Source organism: Schistocerca cancellata, chromosome 8, assembly GCF_023864275.1.
Source record: "Schistocerca cancellata isolate TAMUIC-IGC-003103 chromosome 8, iqSchCanc2.1, whole genome shotgun sequence".
NCBI lineage: Eukaryota > Metazoa > Arthropoda > Insecta > Orthoptera > Acrididae > Schistocerca > Schistocerca cancellata.
This window is the reverse complement of record NC_064633.1, coordinates 5,501,792-5,518,156: the sequence shown is the minus strand read 5'-3', so window position 1 is coordinate 5,518,156 and position 16,365 is coordinate 5,501,792. Positions and strand designations below refer to the sequence as shown.

The following is a 16,365-nucleotide window of genomic DNA, read 5'->3' as shown; positions in this document are numbered from 1 at the left end:
GTGTCGCCACCGGCGCCAACCTTGTGTGAATACTCTGAAAAGCTAATCATTTGCATATCACAGCATCTTCTTCCTGTCGGTTAAATTTCGCGTCTGTAGCACGTCATTTTTGTGGTGTAGCAATTTTAATGGCCAGTAGTGTATATCCTTGTCTCTGATGAACACTCGCCGTCGAGGACAAAATACTGGGTTTTATTCCCTCAGATGTCTTCGAGTCACTCACCTACTTGGGATCTTATTCCATACTCAAGTACCATCGTTAACAATCTGGTATGGGGCACCCTGTCAGATGCTATTAGGAAATCTGGAAATATGGGATCTGCGTGTTCCCCTTCAGCCATAGTTCGCAGTACATCATTTGCGAAAAGGGCAAGTTGAGTTTCGCACGCGCGTTGCTCTTGAATACCGTGCTGATTCTTGGAGAGAGTGTTTTCGGTCTCAAGAAAATGTGTTATATTGTAGAGATACCGGCAGGCCATCTCTTGATAACCATTGTAGTTGATAAATTCTGGCATAGTGTTGAAGCAGCACGGAATGAAACAGACGTATCTGCCATACAACCTCAGGTCTACTCGATAGTCCGCCCGGTCAGAGCAGTTGTCACTGACAGAGATGGCAGCACTGTGCACTTCGGATCACCGCCAAATTTATCATCGATTGCTCCTGTTATACTGTTGCCCCACAACAAGTTGGTTTTATTTATTTGCTATCTTTTCCGGAGCAGCAAATTTAATGGCCAGCCATCTACGTCAGTTCGCCGTTCGCGAGTGTGAGCTAAGCGTGTGATGATCTGACGTTTGCAATTGAGCGGTGAAGAAATAGCTGAAATGCGGAGATCGGTTCACGCGTGAAATCGATACCGCGGGAAGGCGTTTGGCCGGCGCGGGCGGCATAACTGGGACTGGAACCGGGGGGCGGCGCGCCGGGGGCTGAGATTGCTTTGCGGCGCGTTATGTTGTGGACGGAGAGCCAGCCATTCCGCCAGGGCGACGCCAATAAATCTGCACGCCAATTAGCCGTCGCGAAGCCCGCCAATTAACAGCGGGCTGGCGGGCCGGCCAGAAAGAGTGCCCGCCGCGATGTCTTTATGGCACAATAAAACGGCGGAGCCGGCCCGGGCTGGCTCGGCTGCGTCTAGCCGTCTGGAGGCGTCTCGTGACGTCACCGCGAGGACGCGGCCGCGCGCGCCGCCTTCGACAGGAATGTAATAATATCCGGCTGCACACAGCCAAGCAGATCGTAATAGGGCAGATGAAATCCTGCCAGGCCGGTGTCTCGCGGCCGCGACCACATGTTCCGTATCGAGGGAGCGCCGGGGCAGAAGGAATGTCGTCGCGGCGTGTGGAATCCTGGTGCACAGTCGCCATATAGATGGTGACAATTATTGAATTACATTAATTAATCAAACAATGAAGGCTTTCAGGACCGTATGGTATTGTTGTTGACAATTCTTCCGGGTTATATGGTCGTGGTCCATGGGATTCTTCTATTCCGAACGTTTCGTCCAATACTACGTTGGACATCCTCAGAGGTATGGCTGGTCCTGCTGAGTCATGCCGACGTAGGCAGGACTCAGAAGTACCAGCCATACCTCTGAGGATGTCCAACGTAGTATTGGATGAAACGTTCGGAATGAAAGAATTCCATGGACCACAGCCATATAACCCAGAAGAATTGTCAACTACATTAATTAAAATCGTCCTAACTTCTGAACGGTTTAGGGCAGGACATTCAAACTGCATGGTTTGTCGCGGGGCATGATCGGATTTAGTAAGCGCATTTAGCGACGAAGCCCACTTTCGTTTGGATGGATTCGTCAATAGGCAAAATTGCCCCATTTGTGGGACTGAGATTCCGCATTTCGGGATCGAGAAGTCTCTTTAACCTCTACGGGTGCATGTACGGTCTGTAATATCCAGTCATGGAATAAACGGTGCGATATTCCTTGATGACACGGTGACCACCGCACGGTACGTGAGGGTTTTGCAAGATGATTTTATCCCATTATCCAAAGTGACCATGATTTCGCCAAGATATGTTTCATAAAAGGCGGATCTCGACATCATCGAAGCAGGAGACTATTTGATGTCCTGTAAGAGCATTTCGGGAGCCACAAAATGGTTCAAATGGCTCTGAGCACTATGGGACTTGACATCTGAGGTCATCAGTCCCCTAGAACTTAGAACTATTTAAACCTAACTAACCTAAGGACATTACACACACCCATGCCCGAGGCAGGATTCGAACCTGAAACCGTAGCGGGTGCGCGGTTCCAGACTGAAGCGCCTAGAACCGCTCGGCCACCAACGGCCGGCTGGGGGCGACATCCTGGCTCTGGGGTACCCAGAGGCCACTGGCATGGGCCGCGATTGGTCGCCATATTCTCCGGATATGAACGTATGCGACTTCTTTTTGTGGGACATTATTAAAGGCAAATCCGTTGCTGAGCTGAAAACAGCCATTCAGGAGGTCATCGACAGCATCGATGCTCCGCCACTTCGACGGGTCATGCAGAATTTCGCTATTCGTGTGCACCACATCATCACCAATGATGCCAGACGTATGAATCATGTCATAACCTATATAAGAATATGTGTAGTGATGTTTACATGTTGAACAAAGTGTGTGTACGCCGTAGTTTCTTTTCACATAGTTCAACAACTGTCGCCCTTAGCTTCCACCCACTGTAGAGTTATCATTTATGATGTAGCACCCTAAATTTTCAAGAATGTACCGTAAAAATCAGAGAAGTTACCATGGACCTCAATTTTCATCGTCACTTTCAGGATAGTCAACTCGTACATGTACAGGCAGTCTACAATTAAAGTTCCAGATTCAATAAGCTTTAGAAACAAAAGCACTGGTTAGAACGACGTCAAATTTTAACAGTATATCATTGACGCAAGATGCAACGTCACCAAAAAAATATACCAATAGATGGTTCAAATGGCTCTGAGCACTATGGGACTTAACTTCTGAGGTCATCAGTCCCCTAGAACTTAGAACTACTTAAACCTAACTAACCTAAGGACATCACACACAACCATGCCCGAGGCAGGATTCGAACCTGCGGCTCCAGACTGTAGCGCCTAGAACCGCACGGCCACAGCGGCCGGCAAACGATGCTGTCAACCCGCACCACACAGTCACCTCTGCAGACTGATGTGGTAGCTGCTGACGTTCGAGCGGATGTTCCATTGCCCGTATTCTGCAAGTCTGCGTATTGACAAGTCCTTGGAGATGGAGATGGGTTTTGTCTGAAACTTCCTGCCAGATTAAAACCGTGTGTCGTACCGAGACTCGAACTCGGGACCTTTGCCTTTCGCAGACAACTGCTAGTTCTGATAGGTTTGCGGAAGAGCTTCTGTGAAGTTTGGAAGGTAGGAAACGAGGTACTGGCAGAATTGAAGCTGTGAGGTCGGGTCGTGCCAGGTAGTTTCATATGAGCGCACATTGCGCTGCAGAGTGAAGATCTCATTCTGGGTTTTGTCTGTCCACAGAATACTCCATGGCCATTCATTGTCCACTTCCATTCCAGAGCAAACGTTTGTCTTGCTGGAGGGTCAGCAGAAAGATACTGTTGAATGTGGGTGATTTTGTATAAACAGCAATGCAAGAGATTTCGTATGATTATATGCACCGTGTTCGCAGGTATGTCCAACGTTCGGGCAGTTCCACGTGCACTGCATGTTTGCACACCATCGCTCGACTCCTGCTGCAAAGATGTGGCCACATCCTAGACATACGTCGGATCAACTGCGTTCCTCCCCCTGCCCCGAAGACATCAGACCAGTGCCTTTCTTCATACACTTGAGTTTCGGAATCTTCTGCTGGGCTAATGTCACACAGTCACCGTTCTTGTAAAAGAGCTTTACCACAACGCGCGATCCTACATGGAAAGTTGTACTGGGCGTCTCGGAAGCAAACAGAGGAACAACCGTGTGTAGCACGTCTGTTGTGCATATTCTGACGTTTGCAACGGTAAAATTTCTCCCCTCCCCGATTTTTTGCTCCATGACGTTTCCTCCTGCATAAATAATATGCTGTTCGAATCTGATGTCTTTCTGAGCATTGGTTCTCTTTCAACAGCGTTTTGAAACTGGAAATTTAGTTATGAACACACTGTATAAAAACACTTATAGTGATTTTCCAACAATTCGGAGCAGCGCTGCAGGTCTGCAGGTTGCATCGTGTTCAAAATACACAATTCAAAAAAAGTTTTGCATCACCTCGGTACCGAGAGTGCCGGAACCTGTACAGAAAATTGGAATAGAGATCAACATAAACATCATTTCCACCCTTTTTATTGCTCATGAAAATCACACGTTACATTTTGTACCACCAGACAGCGAGACGTTCAGAGGTGGTGCTCCAGGTTGCTGTACACACAAGTACCTCTAATACCCAGTAGCACGTCCTCTTGCATTGATGCGTGCCTGTATTCGTCGTGGCATACTATCCACAAGTTCATAAAGGCACTGTTGGTCCAGATTGTCCCACTCCTCAACAGCGATTCAGTGTAGATCCTTCAGAGTAATTGGTGGGTCACGTCGTCCATAAACACCAGTTTTCTATCTATCCGAGGCATGTTTCCCAGGCATGTTCGATAGGGTTCATGTCTGGAGAACATGCTGGCCGCTCTAGTCAAACGATGTCGTTATCCTGAAGGAAGGCATTCACAAGATGTGCACGATTGGGGCGCGAATTGTTGTTCATGAAGACTATTCCCTCGCCAATATGCTGCCGATATGGTTGCACTATCGGTCAAAGGATGGCATTCACGTATCGTACAGCAGTTACGGCGCCTTCCATGTCCACCAGCGGCGTACGTCGGCCCCACATAATGCCACCCCAAAACATCGGGGAACCTCCACCTTGCTGCATTCGCTGGACAGAGTTGTAAGGCGTTCAGCCTGACCGCGTTGCCTCCAAAGACGTCTCCGACGATTGTCTGGTTGAAGGCATATGCGACACTCATCGGTGAAGAAGCCGTAACGCCAAACCTGAGCGGCACGTTGTTGGGACCATCTGTACCGCGCTGCATGATGTCGTGGTTGCAAAGATTGACCTCGCCATGGACGTCGGGAGTGAAGTTGCGCAACATGCAACCTATTGCGCACAGTTTGTGTCGTAACACGACATCTTGTGGTTGCACGAAAAGCATTATTCAAAATGGTGGCGTTGCTGTCAGGCTTCCTCCGAGCCATAATCCGTAGGTAGCGGTCATCCATTGCAGTAGTAGCCCTTGGGCGGCCTGAGCGAGGAATGTCATCGACAGTTCCTGTCTCTCTGTATCTCCTCCATGTCCGAGCAACATCACTTTGGTTCACTCCGAGATGCCTGGACACTTCCCTTATTGAGGGCCCTTCCTGGCACAAATTAACAATGCGGAAAAGCGGTATTGGCCGTCTAGGCATGGTTGAACTGCAGACAACACGGGCATCTACCTCCTTCCTGCTGGAATGACTGGAACTGATTGACTGTCGGATCCCCTCCGTCTAATATGCGCTGCTCATCCAATGTTGTTTACATCTTTGGGCGGTTTTAGTGACATCTCTGAACAGCAAATTTTTATTTTCGGGAATGATAAGGAATCGTAAGGGGATAGATCTACATCTACATCTACTCCAGAAACCACGTAACGTTGTGTGGCAGTGGGTATTTGTGTTATTACCATCTGATTCCCCCTCCCCATTCGCAAATAGCACGCAGGAAGATTGATAACGGAAAATCTCCGAATTAAGCCAGTTTCTCGTATTTTCTCGTTGTAATCACTTCGCGTCACGTTTTCTTTTTCTATGTAAATTAATTTTTGTAATTAAAATCACAATAAAAACGTTTGATCGGATACTTTTGCTGAAGCGGCCAAAGGGAAACGAACTCCGTATATCTTTTGCTGTAAAACATATGAAACTGGACTTCATGTATTCTTGTCATTCTGTGGCATAGTTTCTCACATATTCCTATGTACCGTAACTTTAGATGAAATGTAAGATATTTAACTGAAATGTGTAAGTGGAATTTAACTGTACTTGAGACCCTTATTCGATCCTATAATAATAACTATAGCTTTGAATGAAAATTTGCATCTCTCTTTTCAGAGGTCATAAAGGAAGGATTGGTGACGAATTGTTCTATGGTAGAACGACCGAACAAATTACGTGCTCTGTCGTTGCCTATTCAAAATCGTTAATCAGAACTTCATTCCTCGCGTATATCTCTTACATAAGGTTAGGTTGATTGGTCAGTTACTTTCGAACAATCACTTCGGCAGTCGCTTCAATTGCTTGATGGTTCGTGCTTCACGACATTAATGGGCGGTAACCTTGTAAGTATGTGAATACGGAATTTGTATCTTTTGAGAGTAATCATTGATTTCATTTATCTATATTTTTTCAGGTTTGTCGTTTTTTAACGTTTCTATCACCCGTCACGAAACTGCATAATAATCAGCGTTTTTATCTGCCGTGACGTACTGGGAAGATTTTCATAATAGTAACATTACAGGCCATTCTCTTTTACTGTAGATTCTAGAGGGAAACGCCGGCCGCGGTGGCCGAGCGGTTATAGGCGCTTCAGTCCGGAACCGCGCGACTGCTACGGTCGCAGGTTCGAATCCTGCCTCGGGCATGGGTGTGTGTAATGTCCTTAGGTTAGTTAGGTTTAAGTAGTTCTAAGTTAAGTAGTTCTCAGATGTTAAGTCCCATAGTGCTGAGAGCCATTTGAACCATTTTCTAGAGGGAAACGCCTCAAGTCGAAGGATATAAAAGGGAAGCAGAAGTTAAGAAGGGAATGGAACGGGTTTGTATCCCCTCTCCTTAGTTATTTAATACGTGCATTGAGCAACGGGTAAAGGAAACCAAGCAGAAATTTGGAAAGTGTGTTAAAATTCATGGAGAAGAAATAAAAATTTTGAGGTCTGCGATGACATTGTCATCCTGTTGGAACTGACAAAATACTTGGATGATCAGACAAACGCAATGGATAATTTCTTTAAACAAGATTATCAGAGGAATATCAATGAAAGCAAAACAAATGTAAGTGAAATGTAGTCTAATGAAATTTTGGGATGCTGATTTGTTTTGCACCTCTTGTTATTCATTTTTTTCTATAAATTGTTTGTAATCTATTGTCCTACGTTCTTCCCGAATCTCAAAGATTTCAGGTGTACACCTTATGCGAATGCCAGGGTCTATAGGCATCCTTACCTACATTGCCCTGTTTCCTTAACCGCTCTCACCGTACAGATAATCTCAGACAGCTTCCGCACACAGCAGAAGCAGCTTTTACTTTAGATAGAAATTTCCGGTCATCCAGAATGCCTTTGTTTGGATGTGGCTGTATTTTGCAGGTGTGACACAAAGTTCGACGAAGCCCCGCAAGCTACGTAAGAGATTGGCCTATATCGTCGCGCAAATCGGCTACATCAAAAGGCTTCCGGCACCATCTACTCGTGTGTACAGGAAAGCCGCCAGAGACACAGGGGCACACCTACCTGAGACAGAGACGCCGATACACACGGCAAAAACAGGAGACAAGGCTTAAACAAACGTCCCGCACTGAAGTTTGCTAATAGGAAATGACAGTTGAATAGCAGTGTTCGGTGTCCAGTAGTCGAATGGTGTATGACATCTTCAAAGCGCACCCTTTGCTGAGAGGTGAATACAACGTACCCACTGTTTTAGTTTTCATTGTACACTAGTTTCCTCTGCGGATTTCTACTGCTGTTGCAGAGCCTTATGAAATAAAAGAAAGGAGAGAGAAGCATAACGTATGTGCTTTGGCGATTTGTTCTTTCTACTTAAATGACCTACTATGCATTATGTCTCTTCGACATGGCTAACTGTTTCTGCAACTAATGCGAAACACCAGTTGATGGGAAATAACACTAAACGAGACTTATTACACCCACACTATGGATTTGCGGACGTGAGTACAGTATACCGGTGACTTGAGAGTAACTTTTTGGCGCACTCTCAGACGCGGCTATACAAACTCAGGGGCGCTTCCTCTTTCCATCTCAGATGCCAAATGCATGGATACAGTTCTATACGTGCCTGTCAGAAAGCAGCAGTTCGTTACCAGGTGACGTACACAACTCTCCTGGAACCTTGGGTTTAGGTCAGTCTGAAGACATGGACTTCCTGCCACAGTAATCAGTGCACAATCCGAGATTCAATTAGCGCATTATACAAGGATTCAGAGGATGGAGAAACTGCTTTAGAAAATAATCAAACATATGGGAATGGGAACGGCGATGGTTCACTGATATTGCTCGTCAACTGTTTGTTGGTTGAAAAATGGAAGTTTATCCGAAAATAAGCAAGTACATTTGTTTCAGTAATGATGTGGAAAGCAAGATTTCTATGGAGGTTTCTGTTGTGACTTGGCAAGACAGCCAAGGAGGAAGCCGAAAGGCACGCGTTTAAGCTCACGCAGGCTGGCGTGAGGTCTGGAACAGGTAAAGTAATTATACTAGCAAAAAAGGTACGTAGCTTCTGGAATACTTAACTTTAATCCATAATTGGTGAACATCGGTCCGACGGTACATGCATCACAAGATAAATAGCAAATGATAATGGCGACTTGCTAGGTCGTAGCAAATGACGTAGCTGAAGGCTAAGCTAACTATCGTCTCGGCAAATGAGAGCGTAATTTGTCAGTGAACCATCGCTAGCAAAGTCGGCTGTACAACTGGGGCGAGTGCTAGGAAGTCTCTCTAGACCTGCCGTGTGGCGGCGCTCGGTCTGCAATCACTGATAGTGGCGACACGCGGGTCCGACGTATACTAACGGACTGCGGCCGATTTAAAGGCTACCACCTAGCAAGTGTGGTGTCTGGCGGTGACACCATAGTTTCTTCGAGCAATTATCAACGGAATATAGCTGAGTGACGTCAATTTGTCTCGGAATTAATTTTAACATGCGTACAGTCTTACGAGTTTCATCGTCAATATATTTCCCATGCGCTAAATGGGGTAATTAGGAAATACACAAAATGTTCAAGCCTGACAGGAACCTATCACATTTATATAACTGTTCTCGGTGCGCAGGTAAAGGTACTGCTTCTTTAGTTTGCTGTGAAAAGCTGTAAATGTAGATGTAGATGTGGTAAGAAACTCATGAATGGTATGCTACGGTCGCAGGTTCGAATCCTGCCTCGGGCAGAGATGTGTGTGATGTCCTTAGGTTAGTTAGGTTCAAGTAGTTCTGAGTTCTAGGGGACTGATGACCTCGGAAGTTAAGTCCCATAGTGATCAGAGCCATTTTTTGATGAATGTGAGTGACTAGCACACAGATGTAGCCGGAGCAATATTTCCGGTGCGCTATGAACTCGCACGTCATAAATAAAGAGATAAGGTACATAAGTTGTATTGCTGAGATGATGTTTTACTGAGTTCTGTATGTGCTGTGGGTAGAGAAAATGTATTTCACTCTCTGAATGATACCCAGTGCTCCGTAATACACGAACGGACACTCTAAGTTGCTTAGTACGCAAGTAAGCAGAAGAACATGTCACGGAATTAATTTTAGTTTCAGAACATACTTTTCGTAAAAAAAAGTTCTACGTCACATTTTTGCTAAATTGTTTTATGGGAGTAGACTCTTTGTGATTGACTACCTGTTATAGTACGAGTGAGAATAGGAAAGTAACGCACAATAACTTTTCTCTCCCCTGGTATTGCAGCTGGAGCGTTGAAATTTCACGACGGTATAGTTTGAAGTTTGCGCTACAGAGGTATTTTTTTTCATTTGCAATTCTAGAGAGAAGCCTGAGATTTAAAACAAAGGTGGCCCGCATGTTGCTGTCGTCAAAATGGTTCAAATGGCTCTAAGCAGTATGGGACTTAACATCTGAGGTCATCAATCCACTAGACTTAGAACTACATAAACCTAACTAACGTAAGGACATCACACACATCCATGGCCGAGGCAGGATTCGAACCTGCGACCGTAGCAGCAGCGCGGTTCTGGACTGAAGCGCCTAGAACCACTCGGCCACAGCGGCCGGCTGCTGTCGTCAACTTGTAAACAACAGCGAAGTATAGCTTTATATTTATGGGCTGAAGTGCATAAACCGAGTGAAATTCACAGGAACATACGTAGCATATTTGGGAGCGATTGTATGGACCGTAGCAATGTCTCCAGGTGGTGTGATTTCTAAAAAGCCGACCGTGTGAACCTTAGTGATTAGACACACTCAGGGTCGTTTTGTCACTGGTTTCTTCACCAGGCAACCACGATTCCGGAATTTGTGTCATCCATCCTCTTCACAGATACCTTTACGCGGAGTAGTGTCTTCAGCTTTCATAACAATCATATGTGGGATACTATGCAGAACGCCCATCGTGTGGTGACAGCGAATCATCAGCATCGGTGCAGCCTGAACGTATGGGCCGGGATAACTGGCGACCATATTTTGGGACCAGTCTTCCTTCCACGTCGCCTAACACGCCGAACTATTGGTGTTTCATGCGGATGACTTAGACTCACCACATCTCCAAAGAGAAACGAAAGACGTTTCTGTCGAGAAGGCCCAAATAATTGTTTAAACAAAATTTAACGATAATCTGTTGTCATTTATCCTCTTTGGAATTCTTCCCTCATCCATTCTCTTCATGTGTCCATACCACTGCAGTCTTGATTTTTCTATCCTGTCCTGTACTGGTTCCTCCTTTAGTCTTTCCCTCACATACACATTTCGCAATCTGTCTCGTCTTGTTACACCCAACCTGCTCCTCTGGAACTTCATTTCACTAGCCTGTATTCTACTTTTGTCGCTTTCGTGCATTACCCATGTCTCACTTCCGTATGCCAATATGGGGACAAAGTAGGTTCGGTATATAATTCCCTTGGATTTCTGTGGCACCTCCTTGCTCCAAGTAAGCCCCCTAATGCATTTGTAGAACTGCCCTGCTTTTCTGCACCTTTCATTTATTTCCATTGCGTTTCCCCCCTTACTTTCAATCACGCTTCCCGACAGACCCAGCCAGTGGCTGGAAACTGTCCAAGATGATGATGATGTTGTCATTTATCGTGAACGAACTGCCGCAAGAATACCCTCTGCCACACAGCATTAGGTGGTTTGCGGAGTATGATGTAGATGTAGATGTTCATTATTTATGGACAAATCTGATCTGTATTTATATTTATTGTGAACTGTCTGAGTATGACCGAATATTTGTCACATTTCTTTATTTAAATATTGTTGCAGTTTCTTCGTTTAGTCCGGGAAGCGGTCACGTTGAGTGAGTCCACGTCTGTTGAGCTTACGAATTATCTATTTTTGGTGGGGACAACCTTCAGTCGATGCAGAACCACATGGTGGGGGAACACTACGGGAGTCAATTGGAGACTGGTACTTTTCCAAAGAGCTCAAGGGAGCGATTAGGGACACTTTTACGAGAGTTCTACAAGGAGGCAGACTTGCCCGCGGTAACGCGCGATTTTTCGATCGTGCAGGTATTTTGAGCTAGGCGCTGAATGGACATTATCATACTTCAACTTTTGAAGGGAGTTTATATTTCGAGAGGTCTGAAAGGTCTGAATGTGCACCAGAGTAGAACTCATTTTCCGATTCTATTACGGAAATGAGGGTAGACAGAGTATGGGTTACTATTCTTTGTACTGCGTGTGATAATTTGTAAATTATTAAGATTAACTCCGAACTGTGCTGGGCTGGTGAATATTTTTTTGTATAGTGAAAACGAAATCGACTAGTTTTCGCGTATCTCTGATAACAATTTGATTTGGAGATTTTGCTAATATTCTCGTAATGCTCTCAACGGAGCTTCACTGCATTTTAGAACAGTATTTCTGACTGTATTATGCCTGATTATCGTAGGACCACTTTCCATTTATTTGAGATGTCATTTCTTGGATAAACATTATTTAACAGAATTCTCTGTCGTCTACATTAAATGCAGGCTTTAGCATAGAACCCTTCTTATTAAGTTATTCATTTAAATTTTATTTTGTGTTTCTGTGTATTTTTTTAATTCGAAAATCTAGCCATTGCACTGATTATTTGAGTGTAGGGGGTCAGCTACAAGTTGTTATTTGCAGCGACTTAACTACAGGGCATGAAAGCAGACGTGCCGGCTCTATCCCATGACTATATCGAACTATTCATTCTAACAGAGCCGTGAGTAACCGCAGGTAAAGACGCAACTGGTGTGCTCGTGCTGCGTGCTGTTTAGAAGAGCAACTACTCAGCAGTAACCGTTAGCTACCGTCGCAAACGGAAGCAAGCTACACACTCCGTGCTTGATTATTGTAGGTACAACCGTAAGGTACGAATAGAGGACAGTGAAACAAGCAAATAATTCCAGTAAACGTTAGTCCGGAATTCAATGGTTTCCCTTATACGAAGTATTATGACGAAGTACATAAACGAACCCTCCCCCCCCCCCCCCCCCCCCCCGCCCCGGGGGATCCAAACTGCAGATAAGCACACGAGAAAAAACACATTACAATTAGTGTTCCACATAACCACCATTCATGTGAAGGTGGGCTTCAGCACATCTCCACGTCGATGTGCAGCACGCTAAAAAATCTCATCCAAAATCCATTTTCCTAGTTCAGGAACACTATCAACAGGGCTGGAATGTACTAAAGTTTTCAGGCATCCCCACACAAGACAATCCAACAGACTGAAGCCAGAGACCTGACAAATCATGGAACTGCGACCCACTACCCACACGCTTGTTGTCGATACACTGTTTATCAGTACTTAAGTACGGGAGTGATGATAGTCAAACGAGGGCAAGTATCACTTTGCAGCGTACACCCCACGAACGGTAATTCGGTAAAGAGTAGCCTTAGACATTAACAGTACAGTGTTGTAACAGTAGCTGCCACTGCTGAGTATATGTTTTATGAGACCGAACAGCTAAGGTCATCGGTCTCCTACTCACTCATACCCTCCCCCCCCCCCCCTCCCTCGCCCCCATCACGCCACCAGGACAGAAGCAGTGCTCAATCTGATTGTGTGTAGAGTGAATTCTGAGCGGAAGTATGAGCAAGTGCGCTAAATGTTTGCGTAGCATGTATCTGAACTGGAACAAGGGAAACAGCCCAGTGTTCACCTAGCTGAATGTGGGAATCCGCCTAAAAACCACATCCACGCTGGCCTGCACACTGACAGCTCGTAGGTAACTCACGGGCGGATTCGATTCGGGGCCGGCATACATCCCCGTCACGGAAGCTGTCGCGTTAACGTCGGCGGCTACCTGAGACGGCTAACATTGGCACGACTACATTAGTGATTACGTCGTATCAAAGCAGGCACTGGTTTCTGGACCTGAGTGTATTAGGGTTTTTTGCTCGTTTCATTGTCCTCTACTTACCTCTTCCGTTTAGTCGAACAATGCGCGTATGAAAACTGTTGACTGCCGTTGCTGGTGATAGTAACAATGTTTGTAAGACGACGCGCAATCTGTACAAACAATAGTAGGAAGGACGGCATAATTACGCTAGCAGGACAGATCCTATAATATAAACTATGCAGTATGTTATCGGTGGCGCGTCGGCTTTTCCTATAGAATCTGTACTGATCTGGCCGTTGTTTAACCCGCACATTTGTTTTACTATTAAAATTCCACGCCCGAAACGACGCTTAAAATGTAATTAAAACAAGCAAAGCGGTTCACTGTCCCTCCTCGTCGCTGCCTCTTGTTACATCGTGTAATTACATTTTTTTAGTCGAGCCTTGCGCTGGGGAGTGTGGAGCCAGTAGAACAACAGCGAAGGCCAGAAGCTGGTGTGAGCAAGAACGTCGAGCGGAGTGTTCGACCACATCTCTTCGCTGAACAGTAGTTTTAGTAAACTATGGTGTCAAAACTACACAGATAAACATACAAAAACCTTACAACAGCTAAACACAAATAGGTATAGCTAATCTGTTTTCCGTTAGCACTGGTTCACAGGCACAAAATTTATATGCTATGTACGTGCATAAATTTCCACCAACAAGAATCAAGTTTTTCAATGTTTTTATTGGCACTGGGAAATAATATGTTGCTCTCATGTCTCTTAGATAGTTTAAAATCGAAATCCATACACTACTACGTATTTCGAAAAGTATTTAGAACGTGTATACAGGGTATATTATAATTAATGGCGTAAACGCATACAGTTGAGAGTACACGATACTAGAAGCAAAAAAGTCTGAGTAAACATGTGGTCGAAAATGCATACCTAAGACCTACAAGGAATTTTTCATCTTCAATACTGTGAAACAAATCTTTTCTACTGCAAGTTCTTTGCTTTCCATATTTTGGGAAGTGGTAGTATGGACCAAAATAAGAAAAAAATGTCCAGCAAATATGTGCTCTAAAACGTATACCTTAAAAGTTACGAGCACTTTATCATTAGAACGGTTGTGATTCAAAGTAGCAAAGATGAACAAGTGCTCATAGCTCTTAAGGAATGCATTTTAGAGTACATGATTACTGTACTTTTTTTCTTGTTTTGGTCCATACTACCAGTTCCCAAAATATGGAAAGCAAAGAACTTGCAGTAGAAGAGATCTGTTTCACAAATCTTGTAAGTGATAGCCGGCCGCTGTGACCGAGTGGTTCTAGGCGCTTCAGTCTGCAACCACGCTGCTGCTACGGTCGCAGGTTCGATCCCTGCCTCGGACAAGACTGTATGTGATGTCCTTAGGTTAGTTACGTTTAAGTAGTTCTAAGTGTAGGGGACTGATGATCTCTGGTGTTAAGTCTCATAGTGCTGAGAGCCATTTGAACCATTTTTTGTAAGAGATACAACAGATACAACTATGAAACTAAGGACACACATTTACGAATCTCTCAAGTATCGATTACAGATGTTCAATACGTCCACCGCCAGCAATATGAACAATATCACAACGATAGTCTAATTCCTCCCATAACAGGGTAAGCATGTCCACCATTACTGATGTTATGACAGTATCCATCCGGTTCTTCAACTCTTCTAGGTTCTGCGGTAGTGTTGGTGCATAAACGTTGTCCTTAATGAAACTCCACAGAAGCTGAAAATACCGCTGCAGTTGTGAGGTTCTTTTATTTAGGATGCGACCAGTTTCGGGCTCTTATACGCCCATTTTCAGGTGTCGTAACTTGGTGCTGTGACTCTGAGCATCGCGGTGGACGAGTACAAGACGCGGTGTGCTACCAGCGACAGCAGAGCATGGAGCTATATTCCATGCTCCAAAAGTATAGGCGGGCGTGAAGCATTTTCCACAAGTACAGAACAGACCGTCATCAGCGATTTAGGGATACAACTTTTTTGCGTCTCTCAGATGCCCTTTCTTGAAAGCGCCAATGGGCTCCACTTTTGTCCAGCTTCTAGGAACGTTCTATTCCTCCAGTGTGTTACGCAACGCTGCTGCCAGAAGAGGGTCTGGCTGTTCCGCGTAATCTACGCTGAGTCCTTTCCTCTGTTGAGAGACTTAATGATTTTATTTCCGGCACTTATTTCGACATGTGTCATTTTGTGGCTCGTGCGATGATTTAAATGAGGAACCGCAGTACAATCTGTCTCTGTGAAACAGTTTTGAAAAAAAGAAAAAATGGTTTACTATTTCGGCGTCTCTGTGTCGTCCTCAGTTTCGATTCCGTTATGACTGGAGAACGTTTGCACAGATGATTTCGATCCGTTTACTGGCTTAACACGAGACCAAAGCGTGGTAGGATTTTCTGTCAGTCAGCGGCACTGCACGCGCATTGGTCTTAGGTGGAATGTGTCGTGACGCACACACACACGGCTCGCTCCAGAGTGTGAGCCACGTGATAACGATGTAAGCATTGAGTAAGTGACAGTAACCCAGTGCAAACATTTTGTTCTAGAGAGCTACGGGAAGTCCACAGTACAGATTAAGCGGTAAAGCGTGTTAGGATATTGCATGTCAGCGGCACTGCACTCGGATTGTTACTCAGGAGGAACTTCTTGGTCTGCTGATCACATGCAGCGATGAGGAAAGGTCGTGAGGGTTAAATAAGTGAGAAGATCGCTCTGTAAAGATATTGTTTTAGAGAGATACGGTAAGTCCACAGCAGAGCACAGGTTAAACGCCATTCAGGCTAGAGTCCGAAGCTACTAGGAGCTCAGCGGCTCCGGCTCCGTGGCATACGAAAGGTGACACGTGGCCCAGCAGGTGTTGCCGAATGGGCAGCGTGCCAGGGAAGTCGACCTGTTTCTGCTGGGTACGGGGATTGTTGAAGCTGCGCAATCCAATCTCGGGACTGGTCAGTGCCAGCAGTCTACGATAACTAAGTTCTGGGCAGGTTTCAGTGAATGCTACAGATCTGCATCGTTATGTTTGCCAGAGAACATGCAACTTGGCTGCTCGTATTGTGTGAGTCAGGCAGAAACCTCTACA

General features: G+C 45.2%; 1 protein-coding gene across 1 annotated transcript in view; it reads right to left on the bottom strand.

The window, feature by feature from the left end:
- LOC126094957 (prothoracicostatic peptide-like) overlaps nt 1-16,365 on the bottom strand; it is a 701,489-nt gene that overhangs the window by 611,931 nt on the left and 73,193 nt on the right. The window lies entirely within an intron of this gene.